This window comes from Cervus canadensis, chromosome 8 (genome assembly GCF_019320065.1).
Source record: "Cervus canadensis isolate Bull #8, Minnesota chromosome 8, ASM1932006v1, whole genome shotgun sequence".
NCBI lineage: Eukaryota > Metazoa > Chordata > Mammalia > Artiodactyla > Cervidae > Cervus > Cervus canadensis.
In genome coordinates, this window is record NC_057393.1 from 57,975,083 (window position 1) to 57,989,566 (window position 14,484).

Genomic DNA, 14,484 nt, shown 5'->3' on the forward strand with positions numbered 1-14,484 from the left:
AGGTCCTTTAGACTCTGACCACCTTTATTCATTCTTTTTTCTTTATGCTCCTAACACTAGACAGTAGCAATTGTCCTGTCCTCCACTTTGCTTATTCCTTTCTCTGCCTAGTAAGATTTTTTATTGAACCACCCTAATTATGATTTTTTCAATTTATTATTATGCTTTTCTGCTCCAAAATTTCCTCCTTGATTTGTTAATAATTTGTTCTTCATGATATTTATTTTGCTCATTTATCACTATCCCGATTTCCTCTATTTCTTTGTCTTTCTTTTCCCACTGTCTGAGTATATTTAAGATGATTTTAAGTGTTTTTCTAGTAAGTCTGATGCCTTGGCTTCTTCAGGAATGATTTCTGTAATTTTATTTACTTCCTTTGAATGAACAATGGTCTGGTTTCTTTGTATGTTTTACAATTATTTTTGTTGAAAATTAAGATTTTTATTACTATAATGTGGTACATCTAGAAAGCAGAATTCATCATAGCTCACTGGGTTGTATTTGCTTTTATCTGTTAATATAGACTCATGGAATAGTCCATTTATTCTGAAACATTTCCAAACTACTTTTGCAAAGAATATTCCTTGTTGTGTGTGTGTGATCACTAGAGTTTCTGTTCCTGTAATTCTTATTCACTGAATGTATTGACAGAGATTTCCCAAATGCCAGGATCTGAAACAAACATGAAATCATTACAAAACTGTAAGAAGACATGGGAGTGGTGGGGAGAAGCCACCTCTTCCATTCTTTGTAGAATGCTTATTACTAGGACATTTCTTTAGCACTTAGCCAGACTACCACTGAGCCTAGGGACCAGCCTGAGGTGAAAACTGAAAGTCTTCTCAAGACTTTGCTGAGCATTCTCTTGAGCTGCCTGTTTCTAAAGTCACCTATGCCCACAGCTGATTTTAAACATCCTAATTGACACCAGCCAGGTAAGGCTGGCTTTACAAAATAATTTGTAAGTAAGGTCAACATTCCTCCCTCTGGATCTAAGACAACATGGGACAAAGCCAGTGATCAAAACCAAAATTGTCACCATGCCAGAGAAGGTATGGGAGACATGTGATGAAATATGCAACAGAACTTTCCCACAGTTTTGAAATGAACTGTGTGTTGACTGCACATTTGCTTTCTTGTTGAGTTTTGTTTTTTAGAACTCCTAGAAGTTAATGCTGATAATGTCTGGTTGTTTGTTCAATGTGTCCCTAGCGGAATGAGGGCTTAGATTTTTCAGAATCTGCCATTTTGATGACATCCTTCATGCTATAAGTTTTTGTTTGCAATTTTATTTTCACATTTGGGAGAAACTACTTGAACACAAATTTTAAATCAAACACTATTACTGTTCACGGCAAAAGTCTTGAGGTTCCTAACCCTTTCCTCCCCATTTTTGATCTCACTTCCAAGAGTCAGCCACATGATCTCACTTCCAAGAAAAATCTTCCAGATTTTCCTTCTGATAATATGATCATGTTTCCAGTGCTGTGCTTGTACTGACTACAGTTTCCTGCTTTTTGAGGTTTACACCTTCTCTACTGAGTTCTTACTAGGGGAGGAAGAAAATTTAGCTTTCTTATATGTCAGCTCTCCTACATGACCCTGCCCCAACAACTTCCAATGTCCCATCGTTATCTCAGTAGAATGTTTTGGTCTCAAGCATAATATCAAAGATATCCTCAAATTGCTGGTGATCCTTGTCTCCATTCTCATTTAAGAGTAGGGCACTAAGTCATGATTGAAACTTGGTTTGTCAGAAGCCCATGTGGTTGCTCGGTTCTAGAGTGCCTCCTTCCTAGGGACCTGAAACTCCCTGTCATATTTTCCACTGCCATAAACACTGGTGTTTTTCTACATTCTAGAATCTAAAGCTTCATTCAAAATAACCCCACACCGAAACCTTTTCCCGAGTAGGTGGGTGGGTTAAAGACTTAAGTTTCCTTTATATCTTCTTTGGAAAATCCTCTTCAGTGAGGGAGAACACAGTGGAGAAGAGTAATGAGAAGGAAAGCAGAATGTGGTATGAATAGTTAGGAAAGGAGTTGCCTTGCATTAAAAGTATAGGAGCTCCCAAGAAAAAGTATGTACTGTGGGTAGGTTGACTGTCTCATGCTTTGTCACCCACAATTGTCACACACAGCAGTGTCTCCCAGGTCTGCTAAGTTGAGGGGGTAAATCATGGGGTTTACAGCTAGTTCTTATGGTTCACATCCATGGAAATTCCTTGATCTGTAAGCACTTCCATTTTCTCATCTGTAAAATGCAAATAATGATGATTTCATAGAAGTGTTTAGCATTGGAAATCATGCATGTATATACCTGGTATATACATACTCCATGAATAATAACTATAATATTGTTAGAATTATATATTCTTAGTTTACTCATCTCTTAGCAGTTTTAGATACAGCCAAGAGGAGTCAGAAGGAATAGTAGAGAGGAGAAAGATGCTCTTGGCTATATGGGAATTACACATTTTAACATGATATTCAGGGTGTTTATGGGCATGGTGATCACTTCAGGTAAAAATAAGGAGCTCCTGGTGGTTTTCTCAGACTCACAATCCATATCAAAGACATGAACCAACATTCACCAAGGAAGAGCCTAGAACACGGCAGCAGCCTCAGTTTCTCTACTACCTTGTGCAGAACCTTGACAAAACAATTAGCCAGAGAGACCCACATTTGCCCTTCATAACCTGGAGTGCAGCCTGCAGAGGTGTGGGATTGCAAGGACCTTCGAGCCCTGGCCAGCGGGGCACATGGAAGTTCTTCCCACCTAGACATAAGGGGTCATGAGGCTCTCCAGCCTCCTCATTATCCATTCAGGTAACTGAAGTCAGAGCCAAAGGCAGTGAGAAACTGAAAGTGGGGATAGGAAAGTCCTGCAACTTTGCCTGCTAGTGTGGTATCATGGCACCAAATAGCAGTATCCTAGACCTAGTTCTGCCCCTCCCCATGAGTGTTCCCAGAAAAGGCCTTCAGTGTTCAGAGTCACTCAGCTTTGCAGGCTGATAAGAAAGTAGTAAAATAAAATAATCTAAGTAGTACATCCTTCTTCTGCCTGAGGCCAGGGCTCTTATGGTTGTGTCAAAATTAGGGGACCAGGAATGCAAACATATTAGAATTGCTCAGACTTCTCCAACCAATGTATCCTCCCTTATTCCTTGTGTGTCAGCCAACCTGGTTTGCTACCCAGAGTGTCTCATCCCCAGCATGAGTCAGGTTGGTCACCTTTCCCACCACTCACGCTGGTGAAAGTCACCACCAAGGTGACCCACTGAGGTTGCTAACAGAGTATGACAGCCTTCAGCTACATGGGGTGCGGAAGAGTTGCTCAAGCGCCTTCTGGAAACTGGAGAGGCAGAAAATCTGCCCACCACAAGGAGATGCCTCATCCCTCTTAATCAGGTCTTCTTTGTTTTCAGGTCGAACAGCGAAAGCAACACTTGGAATGAAGTTTGTGATTTAACAGAAAGGTTGCTGAAGAGGTTTACAAAGTATGGCTGGTGTTTTTCTCTGCCAGACAGAGTACACAGCTCTTTACAGTCGGTGAAAATGGGAGTCCTTTGGTTTCAGGAGCAGAGAGCCCTAGGTGGTGTTCTGAGGCAGAAAGAATTACCAATCACACTGATTTTACCAGGTCTCAATAGCTCAGTCGGTAAAGAGTCTGCCTGCAACGCAGGAGACCTGGGTTCATTTCCTGGGTCGGGAAGATCCCCTGGAGAAGGAAATGGCAACCCACTCCAGTATTCTTGCCTGGAGAATCCCATGGACAGAGGAGCCTGGTGGGCTACAGTCCATGGGGTCGCAAGAGTCGGACACGGCTGAGCGGCTAAGCACATGCACATCTTTCTTGACTCCTGCCTGGGAATCAGGGCACAGTGTAGGGGACACGCTCTGGCCTTAAGGACCTCACAGATTAGGAAACAGGCAAGTCACATACCTACACACGGAGTTAAAGGGTTCCAAGGACCAAAAGATAAGAACAAAGGAGTTACTTGCAACTTTAAGGAAAAAGCAAGTATTCTTAGAAAAAGAAGAAGGCAAGCTTGGCTTCCTACAGACTGTGGAATAGTGAACTAGATCTTAAAGGATGAGGAAAGACAGGGTGACAGAAACCATCAAGGAGACTTCTTCTGTAGTGAGTGGTCTGTTTGGTTAGAAAGCAGAGTTGACTCAAGGGAAGACTGAGAGATGAGGCTAAACAGGACAGTTTGGGAGGCTCATAGTGCCAGGTTTATGATTATCTGCTGTGAGTAATAGGGAGCTATAGGTTATTCTAGGGTGGGGATCTGACATGATCAAGGTTGTGCTCCAGGAGAAAAATCTGATAATTTTGGATTAAATGAGATAGAACTTGAGCCAGGAAAAGTGGGGAACCCAGCTAGGTAGCAATTTCATGAAAAGATGAGTCAATGGACCAGAAGACAGTGGGGGAAAGAGAGAAGGATGTGTGTATGAATGGCTGCCAAGAGGTAGAAGAATTTCCCTGAGATAAAAGGCAAGCATGGAAGACAAGAGAGGAAGGCAGTGTGGTAAGGTCCAAAGAATTTTACATGAGAGGAGAGGACCATGGAGAGACTCTCATGCACAAGTGCATAAGTGTCTATTTTCTTGTGCATGCAGGAAGTGTATGCATGTTTCTGTGTGTGTGTGAGAGAGAGAGAGAGGGAGAGAAAGGGGCTTTGGGGGCTTGGGGTGGGGGATATAGAAATGGACCAAGATGACATCTTAGCACCAACTTTCAGCAAGATCATATGTCTTACAGGCCTCTGAACCCTTCACAAAAGTATTAGAACTTTCAGGATTAGAGAAACACACACCAAAGCAAAAGAGTTGGGATGAGTAGGACAGAAATTGACATGCACCGCTGCCTCTCTGGCTGCTCATTGATATTAATTTTGACCAGTGTTCATGGCTTCTTATGAGCCCCTGCTTCCTTCCAGCCCTAAACTGAGGATTTCCCTCATCACCTACTCCTCAGTCAGCTATGTCCTTCTGCCACTCACCTCCGACAGGTAAGTGTCATTTTAAATCTCCAAGGTAGGCCTGGTGGGCAGGGCCACAGAGAGGCCCAAGAAGCTGAGGATCTCCGCTGGGTGCAGGCTGGGCCAGCCTGGGCTCTCGTGAGTGCCCACTCTGACCCCAGTCCTGATTCCCTGGCTCCCACTGACCCCTGACTGTACTGACACTAGTAGACTCCGGTGCTACTGGACCATCTCAACTCCCTCCAAGCCCTGCCCTCCACTCATCCCGTCCTATCAGCCCTCTTCACTTTTTTTAGAACTGGCTCACTGTGAGGACTCCTGGGATCTGGTGGAGCAGATGTGTGGATGCTTTGTGAACACTGGCCTGTGTTGGGTGCCTCCCCTGGATGTCAGTCTCTGCTCTGGGCCATGGGGGAAGAGGGCAGGCAGAGTCAGAACCAGGAGGCAAGGACGGGTATGCTGAAGTGCTGGAGCTTCACTGTGTGGGAGCTTGGTCCCTTGGTGGATCTGATACAAGGGAGCCCATGAGTGTGGTTCCAAACACCAGGCAAAACTGGATGTAGGAAGGAAGCGCAACACACCAGTATCCTAAGTGTGCCAAAAAGCCTGAAGGTGAAAAGACGTGCTTCTAGTAGCAGGGAGGTAAAGATGCTCCTGATGCACTGAACCCAGTTCAGTGGGTGAAATACCAAAGAGAGGTTAAGGTCATTTAGAAATAAGTGGGTCCAGGATTTGTGGCACAGAGCCCTTTTCAGGACCTTGGAGAGAAGCCACGAGCTGCAGATTAAACCAAACAGCAAGGTTTCAAAGGAGGAAGTGTGATGGTGTCAGTTCATGGAGACAGCTCTCCCCAGGCCTGGCTCCCAGGATAAGCAGGGACCAGGCCTCCTGTTCAGTGAGCTGGGGAAGGCATGGTTTTGTGCATGTTTGAGTTTAGAAGAGAGAGAGAGCAGAGCTGATTTGACACGGGAGAAAGTCCATGGGGAGGGATACTGGCAGGTGGCAGAGAGGTGTCCAGTGAGGACTGGAAACATACCTCTGGGGGTGGCACTGCCCATGGAGGAGAGGAGGACAACTGCCTCTTCCAAGGCATGGGGCTTGAGGCCCAAACCAAGAGAGGTTTGGTGAGGCTCATGGAGAGCCTCCGTAGTCCTCTCTGGAAAGTGAAGGAGAGAAATCTTCCATAACAAGAGTGTTCAGGAGAGGGAACAGAGCTCAAGGGAGAGCAAAAGAAGTGAAATCCTGTGTGTGGGGGGGGGGGTGGGGGTGGGTTTGGATGGGGAAGGGAATACATACCTAGGAAAACAGGTCAACATCAACCATGACCCTCATGCTTCCATCTCAGGAGGACCCCATAGAATCTTGCTGGGAGCTGGTCTCAGCCTGGGGTTGGGCATTTCCAAAGCTGCCTAGGCATTTAGGAGGATGTGGCAGGGGGCTGGGGTGGGTCTTGCTGTACAAGGTGAGTCCAGAGTGACTCAGGGAGCCTGGTAAGAGGTGCAGCTCTGATGGGTCTGCAGAGGATTTGGGGGCAGGACTGGGACCAGGGCTGGTGCTTTCTGAGCCCTATCTACTAGGGCAAGCAGGCTGAGAGGGCACCGTCCACAGAGGCCTCGCACCGGTGCTGGAGAAACCAGACAGTACAGGGCTAGGAAGCCTCAGGTGTGCTGGTGGGGGTGCATGAGAACTGGGAAGAGGTTCAGGAGCTCCTGTCATTATGAGTGGGATACTTTAAGAGCAGGAAGGATTGTTGAGGGTACTAGGAGCCTGGTGTCATGGTATGAGAAGAGCTGGAAGGGCAGCAGAAGAGAGAGCCACTCAGGTAAGAACTTTGCCTGATGATGTGAGTCCTGGGCAGGAGACTGTGAGCACTGAGAGTTTCAGCATATTTTGAGGTGTAAATGACAAAATTGAAATCTTCTAGAAAGTGCCAAGACATGTGTTTCTACTCAACTAGGCAAGGCCTGCTTTGGCTTGCCCTGGCAGTGGGTCCCAGGTCTCCTCTTCTCACGGGCTAGGTTGAGTAGGTCTGGGGCTCTCATATTTCACTGCACATTGAGCATCTCCTCTGCCCGCAGTGAGAAGCCAGCCTTCAGGGACCACATCCTCCTTAGACTTGCTGTGACAGCTCAGCCCATCACACTGGATAAACCTGAACCTAAGCCTGCACTCCCTAGTGTATCCCAGTCCTATCCCCTGCGATCTGCTTTAGCAGAGGACGACATCTCATTGTCATGGCAGCCTGGAGTCACTACTCTTTCCCCCTTCATGGACAGCCCTCAGGTCGCTTTTCCAGCTTATGGTCTGTTTCTTCAGGAACAGATGAAGGCCAAGAGCCCTAGACTCTAGCAGAGAAGCTTGACTACTTCCCTTAGTACTGGTCCAGAGGGAGAAGTGGCTGGAAGGAACCAAGTCCACCTCAGGGGTCTGTGGCTGAAGAGTAGGGGACAGGGCAGGAATATCAGAGTGACTTCGCCAAACTCAGCCTTGCTTGTTGGAGGATAATGAGCCCTCACCAGGGACCCCTTAGGTGCCAGCAATACCGCCAATCACGTTGGGGGTGCCGGATCCACAGGTGCACATCCGTGGGTGCTCCCCTCTCACCGTGGATGGTCAAGGCTGGGCCCTTGATGAGTCCCCTGAGGTCTGGATGCCTGAGACAGGGATGAGCACATTGAAAACCAGGTCCTACTTATGGGACAGAAAAGCAGCATCCTCCACACTCACTGAGTCGGGAATGAAGAAGGGTTAGGGCTAGTCCCGTCAGTGGCAGAAACATGGGCAGAAGAGTCAGGACAGGGCCACTTGTGCCCCCTCAGATCCAGGCAGGTCTGCACAGGGCAGAGTGGTGTCAGGACAGCTGGGGCTGTTTTATTGCCATCAGCCCACATTCTCCCTCTACCCTCTTTTCGAATTGTTTTCAGAAATGAACTAAAAAAAGGTCTTCAAAAACTTCGGGAGATAAGGCCCTCAGGAACCAGAAGATTGCAGGATGGATTGAGAAAGGTACGGACTCTATAGCTCAGAGGATTTATTCTGCTTTGTCAAGTTCTTAAAGAATTATTGGATCATCTCACTGTACTCCCCCAACTCTCCTTTATTTTGTTTCAGGCAGGTGATGAGATTGCGAAAGTTTACACTGCTAGTAAGTTGCCCGCTGACATCACTGTGCTCAGGTGGGACAGAGCCAGGCCTGGCCTCAGCGAGGGCTGGTGTAGACCCTCCTCGGCCAGCTCCTAGCGCTGACTCTTGGAGCAAGCTCCTTGACCTCTTTGTGCTGCAGGTTCCTCCTCCCCACAGTGAGGATGCCAAGCTCCTCCAGGGATGTTCCTGAGGACCACATGGGATCATATATTACATTCCTGGTTCTTACTAGATATCAAGTGCATGACCTAAAGTTGAGCTGCATGAAAAAGAAAAGAGAAATTCCAGGGACAGTGAGCAGATGGAGTTCAGTTTAAGGAGCAGAGACATTGGCGTCCCCCTGGCTGCCCACACTCTGTCCACCACGGTCCTGGCTCTGCCCCCTTTCCCTTCAGCCTCTCCCCTCTGGTAGACTCTTACCCAGTAACTATGTTTCCAGCAGTGGGAAAGGTTGTTATTGACCCAGAACCATCTGCATGTAGACTGTAGCGTTGCAGCCCTCATCAGGAAAGAAGCATAGGCTGCTGGGGAAAGGCAGGGAGCTGGGCGGGGCCGCTGCCCAAGCCTCTGACAGTCAGTCTGGCTGCTCCTCCCTGAGCTGTAATGAGAGGCTTGTCCTCACCGGAGAAGCAGCTGCAGTTGCCATTCAAGATAAACACTGTCCACCTGCCCCTTGTGAGGGTCCACCAGGAAGTGCTCTGGGCCAGGCACTTCATCTGTCAAGTGAGTCCTAGACCAAGGTTCCTTCTCCCTCCAGGTGCTCTGGGTGGTGGGTACTCAGGTCAGAGTGGCCCCTCTCCAGGAGGAGATGTGGGAGCAGCACTGTGGGCCTGACCGCCTGCGGCAGGTGCTTGCTGACCAGGCCACTCCCTGCTTGTTCCGCAGACAAGAAAGCTGCCAGCATGGTTTATGCTTTGACTGCTGGACCACTGGACCAATGGACAGTATGGGCTTCTCAGAGAGAAGTAAGTCCAGTCCATCATTTCCAACTTTGTGTCCCATCTAGTTTTATATTTTGTTCTCACAGTCTTTTTTTCTATTAGGCCAGCAGGTTTAAGAATTTTAAGACCAAATTTTACGCCATAGGTATGAAAGGCTCTCAGAGAAACCAGGTAATTCAGAACAGGTAACCATGTGCCACTCTTGAGCCCAGCTGGGGAAAATTTTCAAAGGCAGCTGTCCCAGCATCTCCCAGTGAATGTCCCTCTACCCCAGCCCAAGTGTTTGGACAACAGGTAGTCACGGCAGATGAACAGCAGGTGTTGTGTAAACTATACCCCAGAGATGTGGGTGGGGGAGCTTTTCACTCCCTGAGGGTGGGCTGCTGACAGATGCCAGGTTTAGAGTCCAACATGGCAGCAGGCAAGAGCCTATTTCCTGGGACAGAATGCTGTGTTTCCAACCCTTGGCTGTTTGCCAAGCCATCTTCTCTTCCTTGTAGTTGATTCAAATTGTGGGTGGAAAGACCCAGGCATATGAGGTACCCAAACCCAATGACATGGAAGGCTTTATTGTATCGGTGAGTGTGGGATAAATGTGAGAAGGAGGTTGGGGTAGCTTCTCACTATGCTCATGCATGTCTCTCTTCCTGACCCTACCACCCATTATACTCTCTTACAGCTCGTGGGAAATTCCTGTAAGCAAGTTATGGGTGGGGACAGCTACTATGCCTGTGTAGGAGGTACGTGCTGGGGTCACTGTTCCAGAGTAAATGACATTTGCGCATGCGTGGTGTGAATGTGCCTGAGTCTGAGTGTGGTGTGTGTCTTTGGTGTAAGTGTGAAGTATGTGTGTGTCTGTGTGTGTCTGTGTGTATGTGTGCTATGTGTGTGCATGCACACAGGAATATGTCGGGTATGTTATTGTGCATTGAGTATTTAGGTAAGTGTGTGTTTGTGTGAGTCATGTCTGCCATGGATTATGGTGTAGATATTGGGTGTAATTACCTTTTCTTCTGGTTTTATTGAGATATACTTGACATACAGCTCTGTATAAATTGAAGGTATATACACCACCAAACGACTTCACATACTTGTGTTGGGAAATAATTACCCTAGTAAGATTAGTGTAATTACCTTTTTAAAATTCAAAACTAAAAAGTTTTACTTAGATATAAGAAAAATAAAGCACATATTAATAAGAAATATATTTTAAGTAATAAGAAAATTTATTTTTAAACTCTGAATAAAAAAAAAAAATAAAAAAATAAACTCTGAATAGAACACTAGCAAATGTAATCTAACAATATGTAAAAAGGACAATATATCAAGACTAATTAAGGATCACCTCAGAAATGCAAGTTTGATTCAGTATTTGGAATATCAGTGTAATTTACCACATCAGCAAAATGGAGAAAGAAAATATGATTTTTTTCAATGGATGAATAAAAGAATTGGGCAAAGTTCAAGTCATAAGAGGACCATAGTCTGACAAAGGCAACCACACAAATTCTCACAGCCAACATTATACCCGGTGATTCAATGAGGATGGCCTCTCTCTGAGGTCTCTAACTTGACAAGGATGCCCTCTCTCCCCTGGGAGGGTCCCTGCATCAGTGTGGGGAGGGTCCTGCGCCGTTTCTCTTAGAAGCCCTCTCTCTGAGTGAGCTCTGTGTGTGCCAGCTTGTGCCTCCACATCACTGGGATTTGTACAGCTGAGGCAGGTGGATAACACAAGCTCCCACTGGTAAACAGCTCCCAGCTGGATGCAGCTGGACGCAGACCCAGGAAACTGGTCCTGGTTGTGGTACTCCAAACTGCAAGAATACAATGCAGTAGGCTGTGGTCAGACAGAGCAGTGCTCATATCCGAGATCTGTTGCCCACAGGTACAAAACCAGGGCAAGTTGCTGAGTATCTGGCAGCTCCAATTTCCTCTTCAAGGAGTCTAAATAACAAACATCCACTGTCACATCTGCAATGAGATGTAGATGCAGTGGGATTCACAGTGACTGGCACAGTATCTGGAAGCTGGTGGCCCTTACCAACAGGAGCTGGTACTAAGGCTTCTATCACTGACACCTGGCTCTGCCCCAACTCTCATGCTGAGCCCAGGTTGGGGAAGGAAATGGTTAAAGAACACCCAGGATGAAAACGTCTTCAGCTGCACCCACTGTAGGTCATGCCTGACCCTGACTCCTCCTGTCTCTGACCCTGTGACCTGCAGTGCGAAGTGGAGATGTGAGGAGGGACCCACACACATGTGCGGGGTCTTTTCCTGCTTCTCTGATGTCACTGCCAGCTGTGTAACAGCCTGACAGCTTCCATTCTGTGATCATGTCCCCAGGACACACACGGGCCTGTCAGACCTCGGGGGAGGATGCCTGTTGTCATTCATGCCCTGGGGTGGCCCAGCAGGGATGACAGGTGTCCACTGCACACCCTCTGCCAGTGAGGCCCAGCGGTGCTGCTCTAACGTTTACAACTGCCGTCATCTTGTCAAAAGCTGTCTCACAGCATGACTGTCACTGGAGGAAAGCTCAAGGCAGGAACCTAGCTAGACCTGAAACAAATAGAAGCTGTCATTCTGAATAAGTCAGTAGGCCGGGTGTGAGGAAGCCTGGAGGAGGTGAGCGTGATGCAGGTCACTTCTTCAGCCTCTCAGGACTAAGACTCTACTCCAAGACTAAGCAGAGGCCTCTGCTGGCCTCCCTGCCTCCACGCTTGTGCTCCAGTCCCTCTGCACAGTGCCCGAGGGGCTGAGAAGGCCACTTCCCTTCCCACCTGACCACAGAAGCTGAGGCCCTCAAGCTGAATAACCAGACTCTCCAAGGATCAGCCTTTGCTGTAAGCTCACCTGCTGGAGAGGCTGTGGGGTCAGGGGGCTGAACTTCCTAAAAAACCTCCCTCAGTTTTACAGGGTTCAGCTTACCACCCTTTTAGATGTTACTCTCTTGGTGCCTCAGTCCCAAAGCCTCTCCTGGTCAACTGCTCACTCCGGCTTCCCACAGCTTTGATGTTTTTCTGTCATTTGTCACTTATGTACCATGACTTCTGCTTTGCTGTGTCCATGGCTTTATTATTTAATTTTTATCATTCACCTCACTTTTTCCTACCTTTCATTATGGAAAATTTTCATAACTACAGCAAAGTGAAAACAGAAGTACTCCTGTCTCCACTACCTGGATTGACAGCATTTCTATTGTCATTTATCATGGGGTTACCTCACCTCCAAACCCTTCATTGTGCATAACTTTACCTGGTAACTGTTTTTGGTTGAGTTCTCTTTTTGAAATGCAGCAGACCAAAGTGTATCATGTGATGAGTTCTGACAAATGCACGCAGCACTCATGTAACCCCAAACCTCCTGAAGACTCAGAGCATTACATTTGCACCTAAAATGTCCCCTCAGCCCCCTTCCTAGGCAATCCCTCCCCCACCCTCTGGAGGCAGCTACTCCCTGATTTCTTCCTCTGCAGTCTAATTTGCTGCTTTAGAACCTCTCCTCAATGACTCACAGGGATGAGCACAGGATCTGGCCCCGGGCAGTCGCCACTGTGGTTTGGGGATTCATCCACCCTGTGTGTTGCTGGGTTTGCTCGGGATTTGACCTCAGAAGGCAGGCTGGAGGTGGCACCCTGTCACCCTTTTTCCTGTATGTGACCAGACCAGAGTGAGTGTCTGCAAGAAGCCCAGCAGCAAAGGCCATAGTAGGACACAGTGCAGAGCAGGGCTTTCCTCTGAGGTCCAGCGTCCAGCTATGCATCGTGGTTGGAGACCCTCTGTGGGGGTGGGTGGGGCAGGAGGACCTGAGGCATGAAGGATGGACACGCTGTGCCAACAGGGACACTCCTGCAACCAGCCTGGGTAGAGGCTGCCCCTCCTCCAGGATAAGGTCCCCCCTTGTCCCATCCCACTATCTCCTGAGTTAACAATCACAAGGAGTTCTGCTTTTATATGTAAATTCCTACCTAAATATACTTTATAAAGATATTTTTACTTTAATGGGATCTTGCAGTACATAATGTTTTCCAACCATCTGCACAGTATTCCATTGCATGAATGGACCAATTTATTTCATTAGTCTCCCTTGGTCCATATTCAGATTATTCCTAATAAGTATACTACAAGTCACATTGCAGGGACTGTCCTGATGGTTACTCCTCTTGGGTCAGAGTATCCCTGGGATCAAGACCAGAAGTAGAATTGATACCTTAAGGGGCCACCCAGCTCACTGTGGGCAGTGTCCAGTTTGTCTCAAAATGGCTGTGCCAATCTGCATGGGGTGCTCCGCCGTCTGCCCTCCCCAAGGCAGGTCACCTCTATCCCTGCACCCTAGTCAGTCTCATGCAGGTTGCATGCCCTCTTCAGGCTCCTCTCCACCTGGCTTTCTCAGGGAGCCTGCCTTCCCACAACTCTGTCTAGCGGCCCCAGGTGACCTGGTGTGTAACTTTTCTTCCAGAGAGAAAGCTCTCTCCTCCAGAAAGGATCAGTATCCCTCAGGCTGTTGGTTCTTCTGCCTCTGGTGGGCAGCTGCACTGTGCATGGGAAATGAAGCCTTGTGAGCTGATTGCAGTTCTTCTTGCAACTTCATTTTCATCCTGTGGGGCTAACTGTTAAGAGGAATTAGGATAAGGGGTGTTGGGAAACAGAAGAGGCTGCTGCCCGGACAAAGAAAACTTGTTTATTTTGAACTCTCTTCTGCTCAAAAATCTGAAACCATCACCCTGCCTTCCACTTTGGAGACTTGCCAGAGTTTAGAAGCCCTCCTTTGAGAGCAACGCTGCCTGGGACAGAAGGGCTCTGCTGCAAAGGTGAAGCAGCACCTGAGCGGGGCTGAAGGCAGCAGGAGATCCAAGGAGGAAGGAAGGGATCCAGGATATCCAGGCAGAGGGCAGCGTGCACTGCTCCTAAAGATGCCACCATGGTCTGTGTTCTGGGCTGTCAGCTGGCCCTGCCCTCAGCTGCTGCCCTCCCTCCTGTCACCTCCGTAGAGGAAGAGGCGGAGTCCAGTCTTTACCATAAGGCTGGGACTGGCCAGGTTCTCTCTGGTTCCAATTCAGTCCAATGAGCTGAAAATCCACGTATCAGAGTATCAGAGAGGATGTGTCCCTGGAGAGGAATGTGACAGATGTTTAGAATTAAGACAGGAATGGGCTTCCCTGGTGGCTCAGCTGGTAAAGAATCCATCTGCAATGCGGGAGACCTGGGTTTGATCCCTGGGTTGAGAAGATCCCCAGGAGAAGGGAACGGCTACCCACTCCAGTATTCTGGCCTGGAGAATTCCATGGACTGTGTAGTCCATGGGGTTGCAAAAAGTCGGACACAACTGAGAGACTTGCACTTCACTTCAAGACAGGAGCAGAGGTGGTGTAAGTAGGTGCTGGGTTAGGTACTTGAGCTCAGATTCTGG